Raw genomic sequence first — 14,836 nt, forward strand, 5'->3', positions numbered from 1 at the left:
CCAGTAAATGAGTAACAGATCCTTGTCTGGAACTTGATGAAGAATAGATCTCACTCCCAATTTGGATTGTTCCCTGTTTCCCAAAGAGTTCCTTTTGTAGAATGCAGAATGGTGTAAACCTGCCTCCTGTGAGTCATCCAAAGTGACTTATCCAACAGGTCTGTGTGGACCAACTTTATGGGAGGCTGCTGGAGGTAAGTGATAGTGTGACAACGATGATGCTGAATAATTCAGATTTATTCACAGCCACTCGCATTATCATTTAGTAACTCTTGAGATGTACCTATAAATGTTGTTCAACAGCATACTGAAACACAAAGTGGCACCTTGGCAGAACTGGTGTTTTACGTGGCATAAATCTGCAGCTTCCAGTTGTACTGTGTATATTTGGAAGTAAAGAAGGTTGGTGAGTTGGTGCCATTCGTGTTCCAATATAATAAGGTTTGAAAAGGTTGTGTTTCCACTTTGAAGAATATAACGCTAGAGTTCATTCATAGCTCACAACATTACTGATATCAGAGCGCCGAGATCAAATATTCATTATTGAGAGAAAAAGTCTATGAAACACATGGCAAGGCTTTGTTATTAATATTGCATAGCTCTTTTGTTCAGTAATTGACTGCTGTTCACAGGGTTGGGCCGCCTTTAGCTGTTGAGTAATGTGAGCTTTGGAAAGGTTTTAGAGGGAGCTTGTAGAGTCAAACTCTGAGTCAAGGAGGGAGCTTCTCATTACATGTTCCAACACACCAGCTCCCCAGGGTCAATCTCAGCTCACTTCATTCCCTAAAACAGTGCCTTCCAGCACACAGGCCTTAACCCTGCTCCTGCCACACAAAACTGTCCCCCGACCAAAAAGATTCACGATGAGCCCCTGGACAATGTGGATCATTTCCCATACCTTGGGAGCCTCCTCTGGGTGCCAGCTGACATCGACAATGAAATCCAGCAACGGCGCCAATGTGCTCCATCGGCTTCCATGCAATCTTCGGACACCCGAGGAACAGAGTGCTCGAAGACTGAGACCTCAAACCCAGCAGCAGGCTCACAGTATACAGAGCAGCCATCGTCCCCATCCCCCTGTATGCATCAGAAATATGGACAATGTACATTAGACACCTCAAATCCCTGGAGAGATATCACCAATGGTGCCTCTGCAAAATCCTGCAAATCCACTGGAAGGATAGGTGTACAAAGGTGAAGGTCCTCTCCCAGGCCAAAATCGAGCCTGGTCACGCTCAATCAGCTGTGATGGGCAGGCCACATTGCCTCACACAAGACTCCCGAAATAAATGCTCTACTCAGAGCTCCGCAATGGCAAACGATCACTAGGAGGGCAGAGGAAACGCTACAAAACACACTGAAAGCCACCTTAAATTTACGCAACATCCCCACCAACACGCAGGAATCCCTTGCCTTAGAATGCGCAAGCTGGAGAAAAAGCATCAGCAAAGGTGTCAATCACCTCGACTGTCATAGGGTGGAGCACACGGAGGCCAAGTGTAAATAGCAGAAAGAGAGCACAAAATCCAGAGCCTCCCACCCACCAATCTCATCAAGCACAACCTGTCAAACCTGCGTCAGAGTCTGCGGATCCAGGATTAGACTATTCAACCACCGCAGAACCCACCTCCCCTGAGTGGAAGCAAGTCATCCTGTACGCTGAGGGACTGCCCAAGAAGAGAAGTATTAAGGCACCAACCTTAATCTTCTCTGATTGGCTGTGGCATTGCCAGGTAATGTGACTTATTTACACTTGCTCGAAGCAATATACATACATATGCAGAGACCTTTGCAAACAAAAGGAATATGTTCAAGCCTTGCACCTATACCTGGGAGCTTGGGGAGCCTACAGATCCCCATTGTTTTCTCCATGGCAGCGCCTCAACCAATCAGAGTCAACTTGCCAAACAATCAGCACCTGTATCATTTGCTCTTGTAATTCTTGTGTTTGTCCTGATGAGTGCAAGATGAAAAGCTTCATAATGTGTCTCGACTTTCAGCAACATGGAGATTATAAAAGGAGCACAATTGAAATGGTTATCATGATCTTTTTCTAATCCCCTCCCTGGGAAGCGATGGCTTCACCTAAATGATTGAGACTTTAACTACCTTGATCAAACACCCTTCATTATTTCAAAAGCTCAGAAATGTTTTTGTCTTGCTGGACACGTTAAGGACTAAGTGACAGACCTTGACTGAGTGGTAATCCTTCACTATCATCTCTGTAACCTTATTTTGCTCTACAATCCTACTGCATTTATAGTGTTGCTGCAATTCTGCCTTCCAGACCCTAAGCTCTGGAACTCCATTCCGAAACTGTTCCCTATTGGTGAGCTGTGTTGCTATGTGACTGTCTCAGAATACCTGAATAATAGTGAATGTTGCTAAATACACACCCACTCATTGGCATCCATGCATTCATTCATTCACTCATTAGTTTATTCATTCACTCAGTCATTTAACCACTTACTTATTCATTCATTTTTACTAATGGACTGGCTCTTCAGGGGAGTATACATGATCTCATTGTTTTCGCCTCCATCCTTGATCTAGTGATGACATACAAATTATATTCCTGTCTAAAGTAACAGATGATATCGGCTTGGAGGAAAATTAGAATGTTTGTAGGAAAGGGATTAATTGAAAAGAACTGCAGATATATAGGGTGGGATTCTCCATCCAGTGATGCAGGAATCGCAAAACGCGATTGGGCAAAGAATCACGCGAGTCAAAAATCGTGGCCAGCACAGGGCACCCGACAGAATGCCATGCTCCAGTGTATTAACAGTGGCATGAATGCATTCTACTCCGCACGTACAGTAAACACTGTTGGCATATCATTATACCCGACCTGGTATACTTCGGGATTCCTGCAATGCTCCTCCTCCACCAGGAGGAATTACAGACAGCGAGGTTCACTTGTGGTTTTAAAACTCAGTAAGCAGGCGGCTGAGGGAGAGAGAGGACAGGTAGGACATGTTCCCAGAGGCGTGAGCGTGGCTCCCAGGCATGCCGCTGGCAGAGCTTGTTGAGAGGGGGCGGGGGTTTCGGCCAGGACTGAGGGGGGCGCGCGGAGTAGCGGGTGGCGACCAGGGGATGGGCCGTGGGGTCTGGGTGACCCCCATGGGACAGAGGTGTCCAGGCACGGACCGCCATTTCTGCGGATTGGGCATGCTGTCGAAGGGGGAACTGTATCGAATTTCTGCCTGATCATGGTGCACCTGGCACCGCAGGGGTATGGGGGAGGACACCCATTCCTGATTGCTCATCAAGGTAATGTTCACCCTGAACATTTATGCCACGGGGTCCTTCCAGGCGTCGAATGGGGAAAAAATCTCATCGACCTCGGTGCACAGGTGCATACCCGCAGACACAGAGGCCCTATATACCTGATCAGCACAATATATCAAATTCAACGTGGACTGAGCACACCAGGATGCCCAGGCAGCAGTGTTCACTGCCAGCACCGGGATGCCCAGGTCCAGAGGGTGATTGATGGGATGCGTGTCCCCCTATTAGCACTGGTGCATGATAGTTCAGTCTCCACAAACCGAAAGGAGTTCTACTCGATGAACGTGCAGCTAACGCGTGACTATGAGCTGCACATCATGCACGGCTGCGCCCGATACCCGGGCAGTGTGCACAAAGCCTTCATCCTGGCACACTCGATGATTCCTGACACCTATGAGGTGCTCCCCGGGTGAGGCTTTGGCTCTTGGGTGGCAGGGGTTATCAACTGTGGTCGAGGCTGATGACGCCTATCCGGAGGCCACAGACTCATGTGGAGACCCGCTACATTGACACCTTTGCAGCGACGAGGGGCGTGATCGAGCAGTGCATTAGCATCCTAAATATGTGGTTCATGTGCCTGGACTGCTGTGGAAGCTCCCTCCAGTATAGCGCGAGGAGAGTCTCCCATGTCAAGGTGGCCTGCTGCATCCTCCACAATATCACTCTGCAGAGGGGCGACGTCCTGTAGGAGGGCGATGAACACCAAGCATTGTCTGCTGAGGTGGATGCGGGGGAGGGCGAGGATGACAGGGACAGGAGGCTGCACAACATGTGCGCCAGGGCCAGTGCACGCGGGCGCACTAATCGCTTCCAGATTCACCGACTACGGGGCCCGGTCGACGGCACGAACATCCCATCCCCACACACCCCACTGCCTGCTCTGTGATGAGATCTGGTGCTCCACATCGTCTGATACATGCCAGGATTAAGGCATTATGCACACTTCCCAGGTATCGGTGCAGACGTGCATGAAGTGCATCTCATGGTCACATATCAGGTGCATATTTATCGACATGAACCCTTTTGGTTTGTGGAGCGGCCTGTCATCTGCAGGTGCTCATAGGGGGTCATGCATCCCGTTGATCACCTTATGGACTTGGGGCATCCCATCAGTGGCGGCGAACCCCGCTGCTCTGGTATCCTGATGGGCTCGGTCCACATTGAAATGGATGTATTGTTCCAACTGGCGTATAGGGTCTCCGTGACATCAGGAATGCATCTGTGCACCGAGTTCTGTGAGACCCCGCACAGGTCCCCACTTGGCGCCTGGAAGGACCCCGTGGCTTAAACGTTTAGGGCGGCGATCATCTTGACGGCCATAGATTATCATAGAATTTACAGTGCAGAAGGAGGCCATTCGGCCCATCGAGTCTGCACCGGCTCTTGGAAAGAGCACCCTACCCTGGGAGTGGGTGTGCTCCCCCATTCCCCTGTGGTGCCAGGTGCACCATGATCTAGCAGATATGCCGCACTGTCCCCCTGCCCAGCCGGAGTCTTCAACAGCATGCCTGGTCCGGCAGGTCCTTGAATGACAGGCGGTGCTGGTACACACAAGGCGCCATGCGGCGCATCCTTTGCAGCTCCTCCTCCTCGGCCTGTTGGGCAGCCGCTTTCCATCCTGGGCGGCTGCCTCCTGTTTCTCTGGGCAAGCTCCACTGCTGAGCTCTCTTCTGCTGCACTGTCCACTGCTGCAGCTTCCTTTTCCTCGAGCAGCGCCAGCTCGCACAGCCGCAGGGCATCCCCCAGGGCTGCAGCAACTAGCAGGACGGCCACCATCGCTGGTTGAATTCCAGTGTCTGGGGAATGAAAGGCAGAAGGGGGCAGATGAGGGGTTACCAGTGAGCATCCAGCACCTGCAGGTGCAGTTGGAGGAGTCCAACTGCGTGCAGGGCAGGAGGTGGTGCCGACAATGTGTGCCACCTGGGTAAACACTGCATGGGTGCCGTCTGCGGTAGAGACATTGGGGGCGACGATCACGGCTATTGGTCAGCATGTCCAAGGCTTGGGGCATTCTGTGCAGGTGTTGGCCGAGGCCCAGGGCACGGTTGTCGTCTCCCAGGCAACCATGTGCCAGAGCCACCTGGACATTGTAGCGGTGCTCCTGAGCGTGGTCCACATCACCTCAGGCAGAGCAAAAAAGGTGATAAGTGTGAAAAGGGACGTGGTCAATGCAGGATTGAGGGTCTTGTACCTAAATACATGCAGTATATGGAAAAAGGTAAATGAGCTTGTTGCGCACATTGAAATTGGTCGGTACAATGTTGTGGGCATCACAGAGATGTGGCTGCAAGGGGATCAGGGCAGGGATCTAAATATCCAAGGATATGTGTCCTACTGAAAGGACAGGCAGATGGGCAAAGGGGGTGGGGTTGCATTGTTAGTAAGGAATGAAGTTAAATCAATAGCAAGAAGTGATATAGGATCAGAAGGCATAGAACCTCTGTGGCTAGAAATGAGGAATCGCAAAAGTAAAAAGACCCTGATGGGAGTTATGTACTAACTACCCCTAGCAGTAGTCAGGATGTGGGGCAGAAAATAAATCATGAGATAGAAAAGGCAATATTACAATAATCATGGGGGACTTGAATATGCAGGTGGACTGGGAAAATCTGATTGGTAGTGGATCCCAAGAAAAGGAATTTGTGGAATGTCTAAGAGATGTTTTTTTGGAGCAGCTTGTGACAGAGCCTACTAGGGAACAGGCAATTCTGGATTTGGTGATGTATAATGAGGCAGACTTGATTAGGGAACTTAAGGTGAAGGAACCCTTCGGGAGCAGTGACCACAATTTGATAGAATTTACCCTGCAGTTTGAGAGGGAGAAGCTGCAATCAGATGTAACGGTATTACAATTAAATAAGAGTAACTACAACGACATGAGTGAGGAGCTGGCCAGAGCTGATTGGAAAAAAAGCCAAGCACGGAAGACAGTGGAACAGCAATGGCAGGAGTTTTTGGGGGTCATTCGAGAGGCACAACAGAAATTCATCCCATGGAGGAGGAAACATGCTAAGGGGAGGACAAGGCATCCATGGCTGATGAGGGAAGTCAAGGACAGCATAAAAGCAAAAGAAAAAGCATGCAACGTGGCAAGGATTACTGGGACGCCAGAGGATTGGGAAGCATTTAAAAGCGAGCAGAGGGCAACTAAAAAAGCAATGGGGGGGGGGGGGAGAAGATGTAATATAAAAGATAGGAAGAGATTTTTCAATATATAAAAGGTAAGAGAGAGGCAAAAATAGACATTGGACCACTGGAAAATGTGGCTGGAGAAGTAGTAATAGGAAACAATGAAATGCCAGAGGAACTGAATAGTTACTTTGCAGCATTCTTCACGGTGGTAGACACCAGTGGGATGCCAGAGCTCCAGGAGAACCAGGGGGCAGAGGTGAGTGCAGTGACCATCACTAAGGAGATGGTTCTGGGGAAACTGAAAGGTCTGAAGGTGGATAAATCACCTGGACCGGATGGACTATCCCCCAGGGTTCTAAAAGAGATAGCTGAGGAGATTGTGGAGGCATTGATGATGATCTTTCAGGAATCACTGGAGGCAGGTAGGGTCCCAGTGGACTGGAAAGTGGCTAATGTAACCGGCTGCTTAAGAAGGGAGGGAGCCAACCACACCCACATGTTTTGGGATTGCCCCAAGCTTGCTGGATTCTGGACAGCCTTCTCCGAGGCAATGTCCAAGGTTGTGGGGGTGAAGGTGAAGACATGCCCAATAGTGGCAATCTTCGGGGTATCGGAGCAGCCAGAGTTACACATGGGCAACGGGGCTAACGCCCTTGCTTTCGCTTCCCTAATCGCACGCTGGAGAATCCTGCTCGGCTGGCGATCGGCAGCACCACTCCCAGCTGCAGACTGGCTCGCTGACCTTTCGGAATATCTCCGCCTGGAGAAGATTAAGTACGCCACCCGAGGGTCAGAGGAAGGCTTCCTGGATACTTGGGGGCAGTTTGTCAGTCTGTTCCAAAACCTGTTCGAGGCCAACAATGAGGAGTAACCTAATAAGAAGATAAATGAGTTACCAAAAGACTGCGCAACCCCGCGGGGGGGGCGGGGGGGGGAGGCGGAAGGAAGGTAGGGAAACCATGAGAGATGATTCCACTCTGTCCGGAAAATAAAAGAAAAGCACAGCCAAAGCCGGGATGGGGTGGCGGGGGGTGGGGATGGGGGGATGATGGGGGGGGGGGGGGGGGGGGGGGGGTGAACGGGGAAGGGGGAGGAACCATAGACCGATCCAGAGGGCTATGAAAGGCACGTAGGGTCAGTTAAACGAAGGACAAACTAAACCTCTGTATAATAAAGGAAATTAGCGCAGATGAGAAAAATGTGATGTGTATATATACAACTGTTTATAAATATGAGAAATGCCAATAAAAATATTTTTTTTTTTAAAAAGAAGGGAGGGAGGCAGAAGACAGGATATTATAGGCCGGTTAGCCTGTCATCGGTCATTGGTAAGATTTTAAAGTCCATTATTAAAGATGAGATTGCGGAGTACTTGGAAGTGCATGATAAAATAGGACTGAGTCAGCAAGGCTTCGACAAGGGGAGATCATGTCTGACAAATCTGTTAGAGTTCTTTGAGGAAGTAACAAGGGAATTAGACAAAGGAGAACCAGTAGACGTGATTTATTTAGATTTCCAGAAGATCTTTGACAAGGTGCCACTGTTAAATAAGTTAAGAGCCCATGGTGTTAAGGGTAAGATCCTGGCATGGATTGAGGATTGGCTGACTGGCAGAAGGCAGAGAGTGGGGATAAAGTTGTCTTTTTGAGGATGGCAGCCGGTGGTTCCCTGAACATATCTCTGCGCTGTTTCATTTAACTCTTCCCAATCAGAGCTGTCTTCCTCATCTAATTTTGCTCTGTAGGTTTCCTGGAATCCTTTTTGGACTGAAAGCAGCGATTGCAGCTCTGCAATCTGCTTCCAACACTTTGCGTGGTCTAACGAGCTTTGTCTTTGCTTCATTGTGGCAGCATGGAGTGCTCTTAACGCTGCCTTCAGGTCACTACACTGCCTCTGCAATGCTTCTACCTGCTTCTTGGTTTCTTCACGTACCAGGACTGCACGTTGCGTGTCCTGATAGGCCTTTTCATACTGGGACTGGAAGCTGCTTAAGTCCGCCAGACAAGACTGGTGAGGCCACCTGGCATCATCCACCTCTCCGTCTTTTGCTGCCAACTTCCTCCTCAACTCTAAGCTCTCCCTTTCTACCTCACTAACATTGACCTTACTCATTCGATGTATGCCTTCTACCTCTTTCCGGAGCGTCCTAACGACCTCCTCTGTGCCGCGCAACTGTGCCAAGCAGGACACGATTGCCATCGGCTTGCGAGCTTTCCCTAAGCTCTTCTTGTGGATCTCGCTCAGGTTCTCCCACCAAGTATGTCCTATACTCCCGGGACATGTTTCCTCGTTGGTACAGAATTCACTCCAAAGGGGCCATCCTTTCCCTTTGAGGTACTTCCTGATTTCTTCCTCCCATACGGGACATTGTCCTACTCTACTGCTGCTGGTCGCTGCGACCACAAATTCCTCTGGGTTCATGAGGCGCTGCATTGCCTTCTTTCTTATACGAATGCTTCTTTGAAATTTGGAACAGGGGGACTAAGGCGGTGCTTTAAATACGGGTACGGCTTTCGCTAATTTCCGAAGTACAAACTCCCGACAGTTTTGTCGCAACAAAAATCTATCAGTATTACCTTATAGCCCTGTTAGTTACGCATGCATACACACAGTTCCGAATTATGAGGATTGGTCAGAACTGCTTGAACACTTGTGGTTTTCTGTTCCCAATTGGATCTCTAATACAAATTTTTGGGTTCTCCTAGAGTGGTTAAGCCACTTCTAGTTCGGGTCCCGTCAGAATGTCGGCAGTAATATGTTGCTAACTTTTGGTTGGTTCACTTGGCTCTGTTTTCTAACCTTTGCTCTCGAGTCGCCAGGTATCTTTATGATACCGCCACGAGGTTCAAGTTCGAGTAATGACCAATAACTCAATACACCGATTAGTAAGATTTAAATCAAAGCACATTTATTATACACAGTAATCGCTACTCATGCACAAATTCTACGTCTAAGCTACTTCTACGACTAACAGGCCTGTACTTAGCTTCGGACAGGCCCACCAGGTTAGGGGAACAAATGGCCTTTCGTTTGGGTTCTGAGTCTGCGGGATTCGAAGTTGGTATAGATTGATAGCTAGGAGCGCCTATCTCGTAGCGAGCGTTGACTTAAGACTTACGATCTCTTGGCGGCCACTGGACCGGTCACGGTCAATGTTGGTTCGCGTTGCTGGGTGACCCAGACAGGAAGCAGAGGGCCGATTTTAACTTGGGGCTTAACTTTATAGTCCCCAGGGGCTTCCCGCCTTTCAGGGCGGACCCTGTACCTGGTTCTAGGTGATTGGACTTCGTTCCAATCGCTTGGTTTGATTTCTCCAATATTGGAGCGGTTCCCTGATCGATGGGCGGTCTTGAGGTGTCCGTTAACCTCTTTTGTGTTGGCTCCTGCTTGCGCCGGGGAGTCTGGCTTAGTTTTGTGTGTCCCAAATGTTGCTATTGTTCCTGGAGATTGCTCATTAGTATGTAGATGGCTGCTACATTATTATGCTGATGGTCGCTGGTATCGATGCTGTCTGGGCTTTTGCAGAGTTAAATACACAGCAAACCTGCACCTGCTGGTTTCTGCCTGGGTTGGCTGAATTTCACTTCAGCCTTTGCCGTTCGCCATTTTAAATGGGGACTTGGCCAACTCAGGTGGCTACAATACTAAGATTGGTGGAGTTGCAGATAGCGAGGAGGACTGTCAGAGGATACAGCAAAATATAGATAAATTGGAGAGTTGGGCAGAGAAATGGTAGATGGAGTTCAATCCAGGTAAATGCGAGGTGATGCATTTTGGAAGATCTAATTCAAGAGTGGACTATACAGTCAATGGAAGAGTCCTGGGGAAAATTGATGTACAGAGAGATCTGGGAGTTCAGGTCCATTGTACCCTGAAGGTGGCAACGCAGGTCGATAGAGTGGTCAAGAAGGCATACAGCATGCTTGCCTTCATCGGACGGGGTTTTGAGTACAAGAGTCGGCAGGTCATGTTACAGTTGTATAGGACTTTGGTTAGGCCACATTTGGAATACTGCGTGCAGTTCTGGTCGCCACATTACCAGAAGAATGTGGATGCTTTAGAGAGGGTGCAGAGGAGGTTCACCAGGATGTTCCCTGATATGGAGGGTGCTAGCTATTAAGAAAGGTTGAGTAGATAAGGATTGTTTTCGTTGGAAAGACGGAGGTTGAGGGGGGGACCTGATGGAGGTCTACAAAATTATGAGAGGTATGGACAGGGTGGATAGCAACAAGCTTTTTCCAAGAGTGGGTGTGTCAATTACAAGGGGTCACGATTTCAAGGTGAGAGGGGAAAAGTTTAAGGGAGATGTGCGTGGAAAGTTTTTTACGCAGAGGGTGGAATGTTTTTCCAGCGGAGGTGGTAGAGGCGGGCACAATAGCATCATTTAAGATGCATCTAGACAGATATATGAACGGGTGGGGAACAGAGGGAAGTAGATCCTTGGAAAATAGAAGACAGGTTTAGATAAAGGATCGGGATTGGCACAGTCTGGGAGGGCCGAAGGGCCTGTTCCTGTGCTGTAATTTTCTTTGTTGTTCTCTTTGTTGTATTACATTTCAATTTACAGAAGGTCATTAAGCTTTATTCATTCAGTTGTTTTTCTTTCTGACTAATTTCTGTGATACAGTCCCATGGATGCTACCTGCCATCAGTGTCTCGCCTATGTAGCCAATCTTCATGTGTGGCTGCACACAGTCAGCATTGGCCAGTTATTGGAAACTGACATGCATCACAGTCAGGTTCTGTCCCACCCATTTATATACAGTCTCCAGCAGAGGTCACTGGATGGTGACTGAGTACTTGCTCTCTTGCTCATAGATAGTTAGTGGAGACTGTAACTTGCAAAGAATTGAGCAAATAAATAATCCCAATTGATTGAGAGGAATCTTTGTGACAAGGATTCTTTAAGAAAATGAAAATTTGTGGTAAATTAAGAATGTGTTCAGGAGACAGAAATATGAATCATTAATTCCGATACTTTGCTTTGGTTCCACTTCTTTGATGTCCTGCATCTGGAATGATTCACAAACATCCACTCATTGTAAACATATCTGTTATAACCCTACAGGAGGCCCAGGGGTCTGTACCTTCAGAGTCCCTGTGGCCTCACCTGAATACGATTTACCCAGATGAGAGGTTCGAGGCTACCCCCTTTTCCTAGCACTGCTGGGGCATAAACACTCCAGCCCAGGTGGGGGCTGGGCACGGGAGATCCTTTGGGGAGAAGGAGGTGTAAATAGTAAGGAGAATGAATCAAAACTTTTCTGCAGTCATTGCTTCCGGGTGGTCGCTTGCCTGAGACTTTACACTATCAACTTTAGTAACAACACAGTTCTACTCACAGACACAAAGAGTAGTGGAAATCTGGAACTCCTTCTCCAAAGACTGTTGAGATCAAAAGAAAATCTCAAAACTGAGACTGACAGGTTTCTATTAGGTGAAGGTTTAAGTGTTGTGGAACCAATGTGGATCAATATGGTTGAGGTGCAGATAACCATGATCGGATTGAATGGTAGAGTGAGCTTGAGGGACTGAATACGCCTCCTGTTCCAAGGTTCCTGTAAGGTCTATGAGACTACTTGAAGAAGAGATTGAAATTTGCCTGATGCCCTGGTCACTATTGTTCCTTCAGCCAACACTTTCCAAAGAACAAGTTAGCTGGTCTGGCGGTGACAACGTCCTCCTTTCTGCCAGACACTTAGCTCTATTTACTCCCCTACTTGAGGTTCTCAGCCATAGAACAATAGAAAAGGTATAGCACAGAAGGGGGCCATTTGTCCCATCTTGTCCACACCAACTCAAAGACACCCAGGTGTCCTTTCTAATCCCACCTTCCTGCACCCAGTCCATAGCACTGCTGCTTACAGCACCTAAAGTGCAGATCCAGGTACCTTTTAAAAGAGTTTCGGCACTCTGCCTTCACCACCACCTCAGGCAGCAAATTCCAGACACCCACCACCCTCTGCATAAAAAACCTGTCATGATATTCAAACACACACATCATGATAGACACACCAACAGACAAATCAGAACACACAACACCACAACCAATGACAGAAAGATATAAAAGCACAGACACGACCCCTGGTGGTCAGTATTAGCTGCAGAGGAGAACCAGGACACATCTATTGCCAAACACACTCAGGGAGACAGCACGTGCAGAGTATCCAGAACGAACTGTATTATAAGAGTTATAATAAAATAGAGTTGTACCACATACAACTGTGTTGGCTCATCTGTGCACCAGAGCACCCAACACCACAAAACCTTTTCCTCATGTCCCCTCTAATTTTGATAAGAGAGTTCCAGATTGATTAGTATATTCACGGATGACACCAAGGTTGGTGGAGTGGCAGATAGTGTTGAGGATTGTTAGAGGATACAGCAGGACATAAATAGGTTGGCGACTTGGGCAGAGAAATGGCAAATGGAGTTTAATCCAGACAAATGCGAGGTAATGCATTTTGGTAGGTCTAACATTGAGGGGAAATATACCGTAAATGACAAAACTCTTAGGAATACAGGAAGTCAAAGATCTGGTCATGCAGGTCCACAGATCTTTGAGAGTGGCAACACAAGTAGACAAGAAAGTATATGGAATGTTTGCCTTCATTGGACGGGGCATCAAGTATGAAAACTGGCAAGTCATGCTACAGTTGTCTAGAAACTTGGTACGGTCACACTTGAAATATTGCGCAGAATTCTGGTCGCCACACTACTAGAAGGATGTAGAGGCTTTGGAGAAGATGCAGAGGAGGTTGACCAGGATTTTGCCTTGTCTGGAGGGTGTTAGCTATGCGGAGAGGCTGAATAGACTCGGACTGTTTTCATTAGAACGACTGAGGTTGAGGGGTGACCTGATAGTGGTCTACAAGATTATGAGGTGCATGGATAGAGTGGATAGGCAGATACTCTTTCCTAGTGTGGAGGGGTCAGTCACCAGGGGGCATAGGTTTAAGGTCTGTACGGCAAAGTTTAGAGGAGATGCGCGAGGTAGCTTTTTTATGCAAAGGGTGGCGAGTGCCTGGAACGCGTGCCAGGGGAGGTTGTGGAAGCAGATACATTAATGGCGTTCAAAAGGCATCTTGACAAACACATGGATAGTATGGGTATAGAGGGATACGGCACAAAGAAATGCTGAGGGTTTTGGCAAAGGTTGGTATTACGACCGGTACAGGTTTGGAGGGCCGAAGGGCCTGTTCCTGTGCTGCATTGTTCTTTGTTCTTTGTTTTAATCCTCCTGCCACTTAGCTTGAATCTATGGCCGCTGGATTTTAAAATCTCTGCCAAGGAAAGCAGATTCCTCCTGTCTATTCTATCGCCACCTCTCACAATTTTGTACATCTCAATCATGTTCTCCCTCAGTCTTCTCTGTTCCAAGGAAAACAACCCCAACCTCCAATGTCTCCTCGTAGCTTCTGGATTGCCCTGGCGTGCTCAGGAATTAAAGATTAATCTCCAGAGCACTGCTGTGACAAACCCGCGGGGGCATTAAAGATCTTTTTTTTCCAATTTATTTGACCATACTGGCTTCCCAGTTATGAATATATTGGAGATTTTTAAAAAGGCTGCTAGACTGGGTGGGGTGCTTGAGGTGAGAGATCATGTGACAAAACCTCCAGGAATAAGTACAACTAACAAACCTCCCTCTTCCCGTTCACACTATTGTTTCAGGGTCCCTGAAACAACCTTTAAAGCTCTGCCGAGAAGCACAGAGACTAATCTCTTCCTCATATGCCGATGTGCCAGCAAACTAGCAGCAGAGTCAAGCCATCATGCTTTATTGTATGAGGGTCAGACAAAACCAGAGAAACTGTTTTAAAAGGCAAACAACACAGGCTGGAATTAACACCAGAGGAACAGGTGAAGGCCATTCAACCTCCTTGAGCCTGCCCCAAAATTCAACTTGACTATGGTTGCTCTGTACATCAACTTCACTTACCTATCTTGACTTTTTAACCCTTTAAAGTCAGGAAATCACCATAGTCCCAGGTGACCATAGGCTGATTTCCCTTTGAGAGAGAATAGCTGACTGGTGCTGATTTAACCTGAGGATCACCACATCTCAGGTGAGGGATGAGGTTGAGAAGGCGGGACCTTCATGAATAACCTCAGCTGGCACAGGAATTGAACCCACATTGTTGGCCTTGCGTTGCACCACAAATCAGCTGTCCAATTAACTGAGCGAAACCGGATCCCTTTACAGAACAAATGACTACCAATTTTAATCTTGAAAGTTCCATTTAACAACTCCCACCGTGCCCCTCAGCATTCACAACAATTTGGAACAGTTCCAGATTTCCACTACTCTTTGAATGAAAACTGGGTTTGCAAATATGTTCATGTCTCTCCCACTTCAACCTTGGCTTGAGAGCTGGTGCAGGAGGGAGGGGTTCAGATTTTTGGGACATTG

Source organism: Scyliorhinus torazame, chromosome 18 (genome assembly GCF_047496885.1).
Source record: "Scyliorhinus torazame isolate Kashiwa2021f chromosome 18, sScyTor2.1, whole genome shotgun sequence".
Classification (NCBI taxonomy): domain Eukaryota; kingdom Metazoa; phylum Chordata; class Chondrichthyes; order Carcharhiniformes; family Scyliorhinidae; genus Scyliorhinus; species Scyliorhinus torazame.